The sequence below is a fragment of the Palaemon carinicauda genome, chromosome 28, assembly GCF_036898095.1.
Source record: "Palaemon carinicauda isolate YSFRI2023 chromosome 28, ASM3689809v2, whole genome shotgun sequence".
Lineage (NCBI taxonomy): Eukaryota > Metazoa > Arthropoda > Malacostraca > Decapoda > Palaemonidae > Palaemon > Palaemon carinicauda.
The window spans coordinates 81,439,556-81,449,555 of record NC_090752.1 but is presented as its reverse complement, the minus strand read 5'-3'; the positions used below and the strand labels follow the sequence as shown (position 1 = coordinate 81,449,555).

The 10,000-nt window shown below is 37.6% G+C and overlaps 1 long non-coding RNA gene across 4 annotated transcripts in view; it reads left to right on the top strand.

Annotated features, from left to right (window-relative positions):
• The window catches only part of LOC137621678 (uncharacterized), a 146,083-nt gene that overhangs the window by 117,731 nt on the left and 18,352 nt on the right, over positions 1–10,000 (top strand). Inside the window, exon 4 of one of the 4 annotated variants that reach the window (XR_011040286.1) lies at positions 5,556–5,651. The exons of the other annotated variants lie outside the window; for them this stretch is intronic. This is a non-coding gene — a long non-coding RNA (uncharacterized lncRNA). The remainder of the gene's footprint in view (positions 1–5,555; positions 5,652–10,000) is intronic. 4 annotated transcript variants of the gene reach the window in all.

Genomic DNA, 10,000 nt, shown 5'->3' with positions numbered 1-10,000 from the left:
AAACTAATTTTTAGACTCACTTGTGTTTATTATTTAATTAATAGTTAATTTTATGAAAAAAGACCAAAAAATTAAAATCTCGGAAGGCAGTCAGAGAGGTGATCGCGCTAGGGAAGGTACACGCCTGTTACATACGGTCCATTGACAAGGCTCCTGCTGACACTTTGCTCATTGACTACTATTGACATTTTATATCATGTCTAGAATGCTTCACCATTGTCCACAAGGTTGTCGTAATTCTTTTGTGTTGCGACTCTTAACATACTTCAAGAGGGAACAACACAACAATAAACTGAAAATTGGATTGAATAGGATGGTATCATGTTGTCATGTTTAATGCCGTACCATCACGGACATATATAGTTGAATATGATGCATTATCAGATTCTCTCTCTCTCTCTCTCTCTCTCTCTCTCTCTCTCTCTCTCACACACATACACTGTATATATATATACTATATATATATATATATTCTATTTCAGTCTTGTAACTTTATTCATTATAATGTTAGCTGTTATATTACTAATTATGTACAATACATTTATTGTTAATAAAGTATTACTATTCTTCCACCTCCATCCAATCCTCAGCCATATTAAATATTTATAATGACCATGTTATGTGCGCATCCTCAACAATCATTCCATAACTTCAACACAATAATGACTGCATTCCTGTATTGAAAAATAAAAACACCTTATCTCTATCAAAGATATAATTATATGTAATTTCTTGTACTGATATAATGAGGGGGGCGTGGCAGGTGTAAACGTCACGGGCCTCACGTCAGTTAACATACGTCATTCTGCTCCTAGTTGCCAGGTCTTAATTTCCGTTCTCGCCATAACCACAGAATTTAGATGACATTTCTCTATATAAAGTAAGACAATAATGCGGAACAGATGCTTGAATCCATTTTTCTTAATTAGGTCGGTGTCTCAAACTCTGGTGGTTTCAGTTTCACATTAATCAAAAGCCTAGTTCATTAGTTATATTAAAAAAAGAGGGTGTCATGGTCCGTGAAATACACAGTAAGTTAGATTATTCATCAGACGTATTTACTGTTCCAGAAAGGCCGAAGGGCCAGTCTATACTGGAGCGGTACTTTAAATCTGTAGGCTACTGAGAACATAACCTTGGACAGCACTCTGTTAGAATGACCTTTTTGTCTATTGAAGATTTCCACGCTGTTGATATCAAGGTCGATGTGTCCAGTGCGACCTATGACCTTTCAAAGAGCTATATTAATCACCCCCTCACCCCTCCTTGTTGCTCACAGTTGGGGTGATGTTAGGGGGTGTCTTTTTAACTGGCCGCACAGAGTAGGGGTGTAATGCTCCTAGTATTACACAACGTATTTTCTATATATCCGAATATCCTCATTTTATTTTTTTTATTTGGTCATTGAGGATATGGAAATCAACTTTATGCAAACGGAACCATTTAAAATGCAACGCCAAACATACTTGCTCTTAAAATCAGCTCTGTTCGTGTTTGCGATTTGATAGCAACAGTCTAAGAACGATAATTAATCGAGAATTGTACGAAGTTATCTGAGAAATATTAAGCCTTTATTTATCCCTCGAGTTCTCGTTACATCTGATGTACATTTATGAGACTGTTACGATGCCAGAGAAATGTCTGTCAATCAGTCAACCTTGGCAGTCCAACCATTGATGGTTGATAGTCTATTCTTAAATAATAATTTATAAGACAAATATATTTTCACACAAAATTAATGGTTTTTAGAAGTCTCGTTTATTCTATTAGTGCTGTGATTTCCTTTATAGCAAATATTTAATATATGAAATAACGTATTGTATATTTTAATTATCAATTTTCTCTGTTTAGAGGTTGGAAGTATGGTAAATTCGATCTCTCTCTCTCTCTCTCTCTCTCTCTCTCTCTCTCTCTCTAGCAAATAAATGATATCTGAACGTGATATATATTTCAATTATTAATTTTCTCTTAACTTGAAATATACAAGGTATGGCTCTCTCTCTCTCTCTCTCTCTCTCTCTCTCTCTCTCTCTCTCTCTGACCCGTGTTTGGTATATTTCAGTTTTAATTCCTCTCTCTCTCTCTGACCGTGTTTCGTAAAATTTTCATTCTCTCTCTCTCTCTCTCTCTCTCTCTCTCTCTCAGACCGTGTTTCGTAAAATTTTCTCTCTCTCTCTCTCTCTCTCTCTCTCTCTCTCTTGGACCGTGTTTGGTATATTTCAGTTTTAATTCCTCTCTCTCTCTCTCTCTCTCTCTCTCTCTCTCTCTCTCGGACCGTGTTTGGTATATTTCAGTTTTAATTCCTCTCTGACCGTGTTTCGTAAAATTTTCATTCTCTCTCTCTCTCTCTCTCTCTCTCTCTCTCTCGGACCGTGTTTGGTATATTTCAGTTTTAATTCCTCTCTCTCTCTCTCTCTCTCTCTCTCTCTCTCTCTCTCTGACCGTGTTTGGTATATTTCGGTTTTAATTCTCTCTCTCTCTCTTTCTCTCTCTCTCTCTCTGACCGTGTTTGGTATAATTCAGTTTTAATTATCTCTCTCTCTCTCTCTCTCTCTCTCTCTCTCTGACCGTGTTTGATGTAATTGTTTTCTCTCTCTCTCTCTCTCTCTCCTCTCTCTCTGACCGTGTTTGGTATAATTGTTTTAATTTCTCTCTCTCTCTCTCTCTCTCTCTCTCTCTCTCTCGGACCGGGTTAGGTATATTCCAGTTTTTAATTCTCTCTCTCTCTCTCTCTCTCTCTCTCTCTCTCTCTGACCGTGTTTGGTATAATTGTTTTATTCTCTCTCTCTATCTCTCTCTCTCTCTCTCTGTCTCTCTCTCTCTCTCTCTCTCTCTCTCTCTGACCGTGTTTGGTATAGTTCGGTTTTGATTATCTCTCTCTCTCTCTCTGACCGTGTTTGATATAATTCTCTCTCTCTCTCTCTCTCTCTCTCTCTCTCTCTCTCTGACCGTGTTTGATATAATTCTCTCTCTCTCTCTCTCTCTCTCTCTCTCTCTCTCTTAGACCATGTTTGGTATATTTCTCTCTCTCTCTCTCTCTCTCTCTCTCTCTCTCTCTCCATGTTTGGTATGATTTTTAATCTCTCTCTCTCTCTCTCTCTCTCTCTCTCTCTCTCTCTCCGTGTTTGGTATAATTTCTAATTTCTCTCTCTCTCTCTCTCTCTCTCTCTCCATGTTTGGTATGATATTTAATCTCTCTCTCTCCATGTTTGGTATAATTTTTAATCTCTCTCTCTCTCTCTCTCTCCTCTCTCTCTCTCTCTCTCTCCATGTTTGGTATAATTTTTAATCTCTCTCTCTCTCTCTCCGTGTTTGGTATAATTTCTAATCTCTCTCTCTCTCTCTCTCTCTCTCCATGTTTGGTATAATTTTTAATCTCTCTCTCTCTCTCTCTCTCTCTCTCTCTCCGTGTTTGGTATAATTTCTAATTTCTCTCTCTCTCTCTCTCTCTCTCTCTCTCTCTCTCCATGTTTGGTATGATTTTTAATCTCTCTCTCCATGTTTGGTATAATTTTTAATCTCTCTCTCTCTCTCTCTCTCTCTCTCTCTCTCTCTCCTCCGTGTTTGGTATAATTTTTAATTTCTCTCTCTCTCTCTCTCTCTCTCTCTCTCTCTCTCCATGTTTGGTATGATTTTTAATCTCTCTCTCTCTCCATGTTTGGTATAATTTTTAATCTCTCTCTCCATGTTTGGTATAATTTTTAATCTCTCTCTCTCTCTCTCTCTCTCTCTCTCTCTCTCTCTCTTCGTGTTTGGTATAATCTCTAATTTCTCTCTCTCTCTCTCTCTCTCTCTCTCCTCCTCTCTCTCTCATTGGTGTGGCAATACTAGTTTTGTAGGTGGTGTTTTGATCTATAAAACTTGAAACAAACTAAAGTAATCTGGTACAAGCTGCAGTCGTTTTTCAAATGCTTAATTTAAGGATAGTTCCCTATTTTTAACGCAATGCCTTTCAAGTGTTTACGCAGAAAAAAAAAATTCGTTTTATAAACTTATGTGATTCAAATACAGTGGAATATGAACTTTGTTACCATTCGTAGATTAAGGTTAACATTTACACTCTCTCATGGTGATGAAGTTATGTAAATTTGTAGAGAAATAAGTTATGAAATAAGTGTGTTGTGTCGCCAATCTTGTGTTCTTGGTTGTAGATACAACCGAAGGTAAATGGCAAATCATCTCTCCCTCTCTCTCTCTCTCTCTCTCTCTCTCTCTCTCTCTCTCTGACCGTGTTTGGTATATTTCAGTTTTAATTCTCTCTCTCTCTCTCTCTTTCTCTCTCTCTCTCTCTCTCTCTCTCTCTCTCTCTCTGACCGTGTTTGGTATAATTCAGTTTTAATTATCTCTTCTCTCTCTCTCTCTCTCTCCTCTCTCTCTCTCTCTCTCTCTCTCTGACCGTGTTTGATGTAATTGTTTTCTCTCTCTCTCTCTCTCTCTCTCTCTCTCTATCTCTCTCTCTCTCTGACCGTGTTTGGTATAGTTCGGTTTTGATTATCTCTCTCTCTCTCTCTCTGACCGTGTTTGATATAATTCTCTCTCTCTCTCTCTCTCTCTCTCTCTCTCTCTCTCTGACCGTGTTTGATATAATTGTCTCTCTCTCTCTCTCTTTCTCTCTCTCTCTCTCTCTCTCTCTCTCTCTCTCTCTCTCTCTCTCTGAGAAAAATAATAATGACAATGAAAGCATATTTCTAATTCCTGTATTTCTGTGACATAGATAAGCGATCTTATTAAATATCCATTTTACTCTGTACTGAGACTTGTCAAGGTCTTTCACTTCGGGTTAATATTAGATTGTTTGGTGATATCTCTTCTATCCATATAACCCTCGATTTCGTCATTTTATGAACTTGAATTGTATCACCCCTCCCCCACTTCTCCTTCCAAACAAATAACTCTCCTTTATCTGCAGTCAATTATCTAGGTCAAGTTTTATATGAAAAAAAAAAATCTTCCACGTCTTTGGAATCGTCTGCCATTTGCTTCACAGCCAGACTTCCTCAGATTTCAGTATTTCATTTTATGTTATTTAAGTGGTATAGGAGCTTGTTTACTAGGCCTTATTACCCGTTGTACAGTCATATTCACTGGGTATCTGACAGTCCCAAACCATTACTAACCTTATGTAGAGAGTGCGTTAGGGTCACTGACAGTCTTGTGTCGGGAGACTTGAATTTGATTGTACATCAATTACATTTATACATGTATCAGTATAGTTGTTTAATAACAGTACTGAAGAGATGTTTATTCAGGAGAATCCCAGGTTAAGTGTACTTACAAACGAATAGTCTCCTCCCACTTAAATACTTAACCTAGTTGATTTAATGTGGTGATGTGGTCCTACTTCCACACAAAAAGTTTCTGCATTATTTAGGATCCGTGAGGTTTATTTTCTCATATACACTAATAATAGAGTTGAATTATCATAGTGTAGTCAGTTACAACTGCCAAATCTATCTTGAGTCGCCCCAATATTAAGTGGGTTATTATTCAAGAGAAATTCTACATGTTATCAATTTCGTACTTTATCCTAATTATGTACTTTTTCTTTTTTCCAGATTGTTTGCATCTCATACAGAGCGCTGGTGAATGCCCAGACAGGGACCAACGCCAGGAAATATAGTCTAAATTCATAAATCCAACAGTACATTCAGGTAAGATTATATTACATTTACTTACTTTACTTTTATGGGTTTATTTCTCGCCCTTCATCAGACACTAAGAGTCTGTTCAGGCGGGACTTGATGTGTGAAAATAATTTCTTTCCAGTTAATATTTTGCTCTGTATCTTTTCAGTTATTCGCTAGCATTTGTATTCAGGCTAAATAGTTTTCAGATCAATATTATAACACTTTCCAAAGATATTGATTATATTTTAAATCACTAATACCAAAGTCTGTTTTAATTAACACTCGGTCAGTAATAGCTGCCCCTGGAGAGGATGAAAGAGGTTTTTAAAGCAATTCAAAGTTGATATATTAAATATCCCATAGTTTTAGATCTGAATATCATATTAAACGATTTTGGTCCCGTTAATGGAACCAATGCAGACTTGTTCATGACGTAGATTTCAACAATTCTCGTGTTGTTTAGACTTAGCAGTTTTAGGCTCGATATAAAATTAGTCGTCAGCTGTCAACATATTGCAGAAATTGCTAATTTATTATCATCAAGGTTCTCATTTGCATATCATATGTTTGGTATTAGGAATTATTGTGTATGGTCGTGATCAGTGTTTAACTCTCTCTCTCTCTCTCTCTCTCTCTCTCTCTCTCTCTCTGACCGTGTTTGGTATAATTCAGTTTTAATCTCTCTCTCTCTCTCTCTCTCTCTCTCTCTGACCGTGTTTGGTATAATTCAGTTTTAATCTCTCTCTCTCTCTCTCTCTCTCTCTCTCTCTCTCTTGGACCGTGTTTGGTATGATTCAGTTTTAATTTCTCTCTCGGACCGTGTTTGGTATATTTCAGTTTTAATTTCTCTCTCTCTCTCTCTCTCTCTCTCTCTCTCTCGGACCGTGTTTGGTATAATTCAGTTTTAATTTCTCTCTCTCGGACAGTGTTTGGTATATTTCAGTTTTAATTTCTCTCTCTCTCTCTCTCTCTCTCTCTCTCTCTCTCTGACCGTGTTTGGTATAATTCAGTTTTAATCTCTCTCTCTCTCTCTCTCTCTCTCTCTCTCTTGGACCGTGTTTGGTATAAATTCAGTTTTAATTTCTCTCGGACCGTGTTTGGTATATTTCAGTTTTAATTTCTCTCTCTCTCTCTCTCTCTCTCTCTCTCTCTCTCTCTCGGACCGTGTTTGGTATAATTCAGTTTTAATTTCTCTCTCTCGGACAGTGTTTGGTATATTTCAGTTTTAATTTCCTCTCTCTCTCTCTCTCTCTCTCTCTCTCTCTCTCTCTCTTGTATAATTTAAGCAACTCTGAAAATTGCTAAACACACTCAAGTAATTAATCAAAGAACATCTTGAATTAGTCTAATAAAAAAACACCTTACTAATAAGGAAACTTATGATGATTAGCATTTAATACTATTTGTGGAATACTGTTCGTTGGTATATACGTTAATCTTTGGTATTGTATTTTTGCCAACTGTGAACCATTCTGTCAATGATAATTGTTATAAAATTTTCATGGTTGTAGTAACGTATATTAACGACTCCCCCTCACAAACATTTGCATAAACAATTTCGTCTAACCCTCCACACTCAAGTCAGTGTAGCAATTAAATGAAGAAACTTTAATTACATTCCAATGAATATTGGATTAGTTTGTTTGAATCACTAGATATAATATAATCTTAAAAAACATTGCTATTGTAAAGAAGTATTCGTATTAATGTTCAGTTGAGGCAAATTGTGATTAAGTGTTATTTACTGGGTTGCTGTGGCCTGATTGGTAACGTCTCTGCCTGGTGTTTCCCAGTCGGGGGTTAGAGTCCCGCTCAGACTTGTTAGTGCCATTAGTGTCTGCAACCTTACCATCCTTGTGGGCTAAGGTTGGGGGGTTTGGGGGAGCCTATAGGTCTATCTGCTGAGTCATCAGCAGCCATTGCCTGGCCTCCCTTGTCCTAGCTTGGGTGGAGAGGAGGCTTAGGCGCTGATCATATAATATATGGTCAGTCTCTAGGGCATTGTCCTGATTGCTAGGGCAATGTCACTGTCTCTTGCCTCTGTCATTCATGAGCGACCTTTAAACCTTTAAATTTGAAGTGACTATTGCTGCTATATCTAATTTAGCTCAAAGTACAGATTTGAAAGTTTTCGAAAAAAAGAGGGTATAACCCATTGGCTGGTTGAGCTAACTGGGTGCCCAGTTAAACAGCAATTTTTTTTCATTTGTACAAAGTCAGAGATTTTCCTATTCGGGTTTGACTATTAGAACGGGCTACCCTGTTAAATATTTATATTAAAAAACGGTAAATACCTGGTAATATTTATTCCAGGATTTTTACCGTTTTAAAAACGGATATATTGACGTAAAGGGGTGATATTACGGTCACCAAACCGTAGAAGATAATAACAAAATATGCTGAAATATTACTGATTTTTCCATGGTCTTCGCCAAACGAACCTGTGTGAAGCAACGTAAAATGTTTATGAAAAAACGCCCTTTTCAGTTTACCCAGACGTGAGACTTCGAGTGGGACAGGTCGAAGAAATTGTTTGAACGCAAGAGGCTTACTTAGCTTGTATGCGTTTTTGAAGACATCCTCTTCTTTCTTCTTTGTCTACTTCTTTTCCCACTTTTATATGGGGTTGATGTTTCTGGCCAGCGTTCTCCATCTATCTCTGTCCCACACTTCATCACCGATTAATCCCTTTGATTGAAGGTCATCCTTGATACAGTCCACCCACCTTCGCTTTGGTCTCCCTCTCCTTCTCGATCCCTGTACCGCCATTTCCATCACTCATTTCCATGACATGACCATACCACCTCAGTCTACTTTCTTGGATCTTATCTGATAGTTCTCTAACTCTTGCATTCATAAGCATTGGAATATACACGTTAATTTGAAAGATGTCAGCACTTGATGTATATTGAACTTTTTTCACTGTATTAAGTCTCATTAGGTCTATCAAATCTTGATTATTTAACGTCCTAATAACTGAAAATTCTCTCTCTCTCTCTCTCTCTCTCTCTCTCTCTCTCTCTCTCTCTCTCTCATGATTATTTTCAATTATGTTGTCCTCTTTAAGAAATTGAATTATTTTATTTATATTTGAATATTTGAATTATTCTATTTATATTTGAAGTTTTATTCCAGCTGTGACCAAGTTGTGGAATGATCTTCCTAATCGGGTAGTTGAATCAGTAGAACTTCAAAAGTTCAAAGTTGGAGCAAATGCTTTTTTGTTGACCAGGCGGACATGAGTCTTTTAATAGTTTATTTTTGACATATTTGTTTTTGATGTTGTTGATAGTTTATTATATGACATGTCTGTTTTGACGTTGTTTCTTATTTTAGAATGATTTATTGTTAATTTGTTCTCTTCATTTATTTATTTCCTTATTTCCTTTCCTCACTGGGCTATTTTTCCCTGTTGGAGCCCCTGGGCTTATAGCATCTTGCTTTTCCAACTAGGGTTGTAGCTTGGATAGTAATAATAATAATAATAATAATAAGTGTAGATGGCGTTACAGCCCTAAGCATTTAGCGAACAGAGAGAGAGAGAGAGAGAGAGAGAGAGAGAGAGAGAGAGAGAGAGAGAGAGAGAGAGAGAGAGAGAGAGCATGGAATGTGTTGAATGCTAATTCAATACTCGCGTTTGACTCCAAGAATTCTAATTTATGTAGAATTCCACGATTTCTTCATTTTGCAAGAGCTGATCTTGCACGTGTTTATGTGCGTGTATGCATTCATACACACGAATTCTGGAGCTTTCTTGTTAATACGCTCATACGCTTTCTTACGTTTTGATACTTCACCTTCTTCTTCTTCTTCTTTAGATTGCCCGGAGCTTCTCTCCGGACAGGGGCTTTTTGACGGTGCGTCTAGCCCCTAGGTGGTTTCCCTGGCGGGTAGGTGTGGTGGTTGCAGATCAGCGGGGCCTGGAAGTATATATTTTTTTCTCCCTTGTTAGGGGCGAGAAGAGAGGGTTTATAGTGGTAGGGGAAAGGCTGTATAGCAGAGAGTCCCAATGAGTAGGAGAGTCTGGGAGAGGAAAGGAGGATTTCCAGTGGGAGAAGAAAGAAGCAGTTTTCAGTGTAAGTACTTATTGCTGCTTGCAAAGGTCAATTTAGATTTCGCAACATGTTGCTTCACCTTGATCAAGTCACTTGTGTTAAAAAAAAGCCTACTATTATAGCCTATGTGAGTCTCTCTCTCTCTCTCTCTCTCTCTCTCTCTCTCTCTCTCTCCTCTCTCTCTCTCCCCCAATTATAAGGAGACCACATTCAAAAGTTGTATAACACCATGCCAAACTCTTTAACTTGTTCAGTTAGTCTGTCATTGTGAATCACAATGAAGTGTTGTGGGATTTTCCGGTCTCAAATGCCAGTATT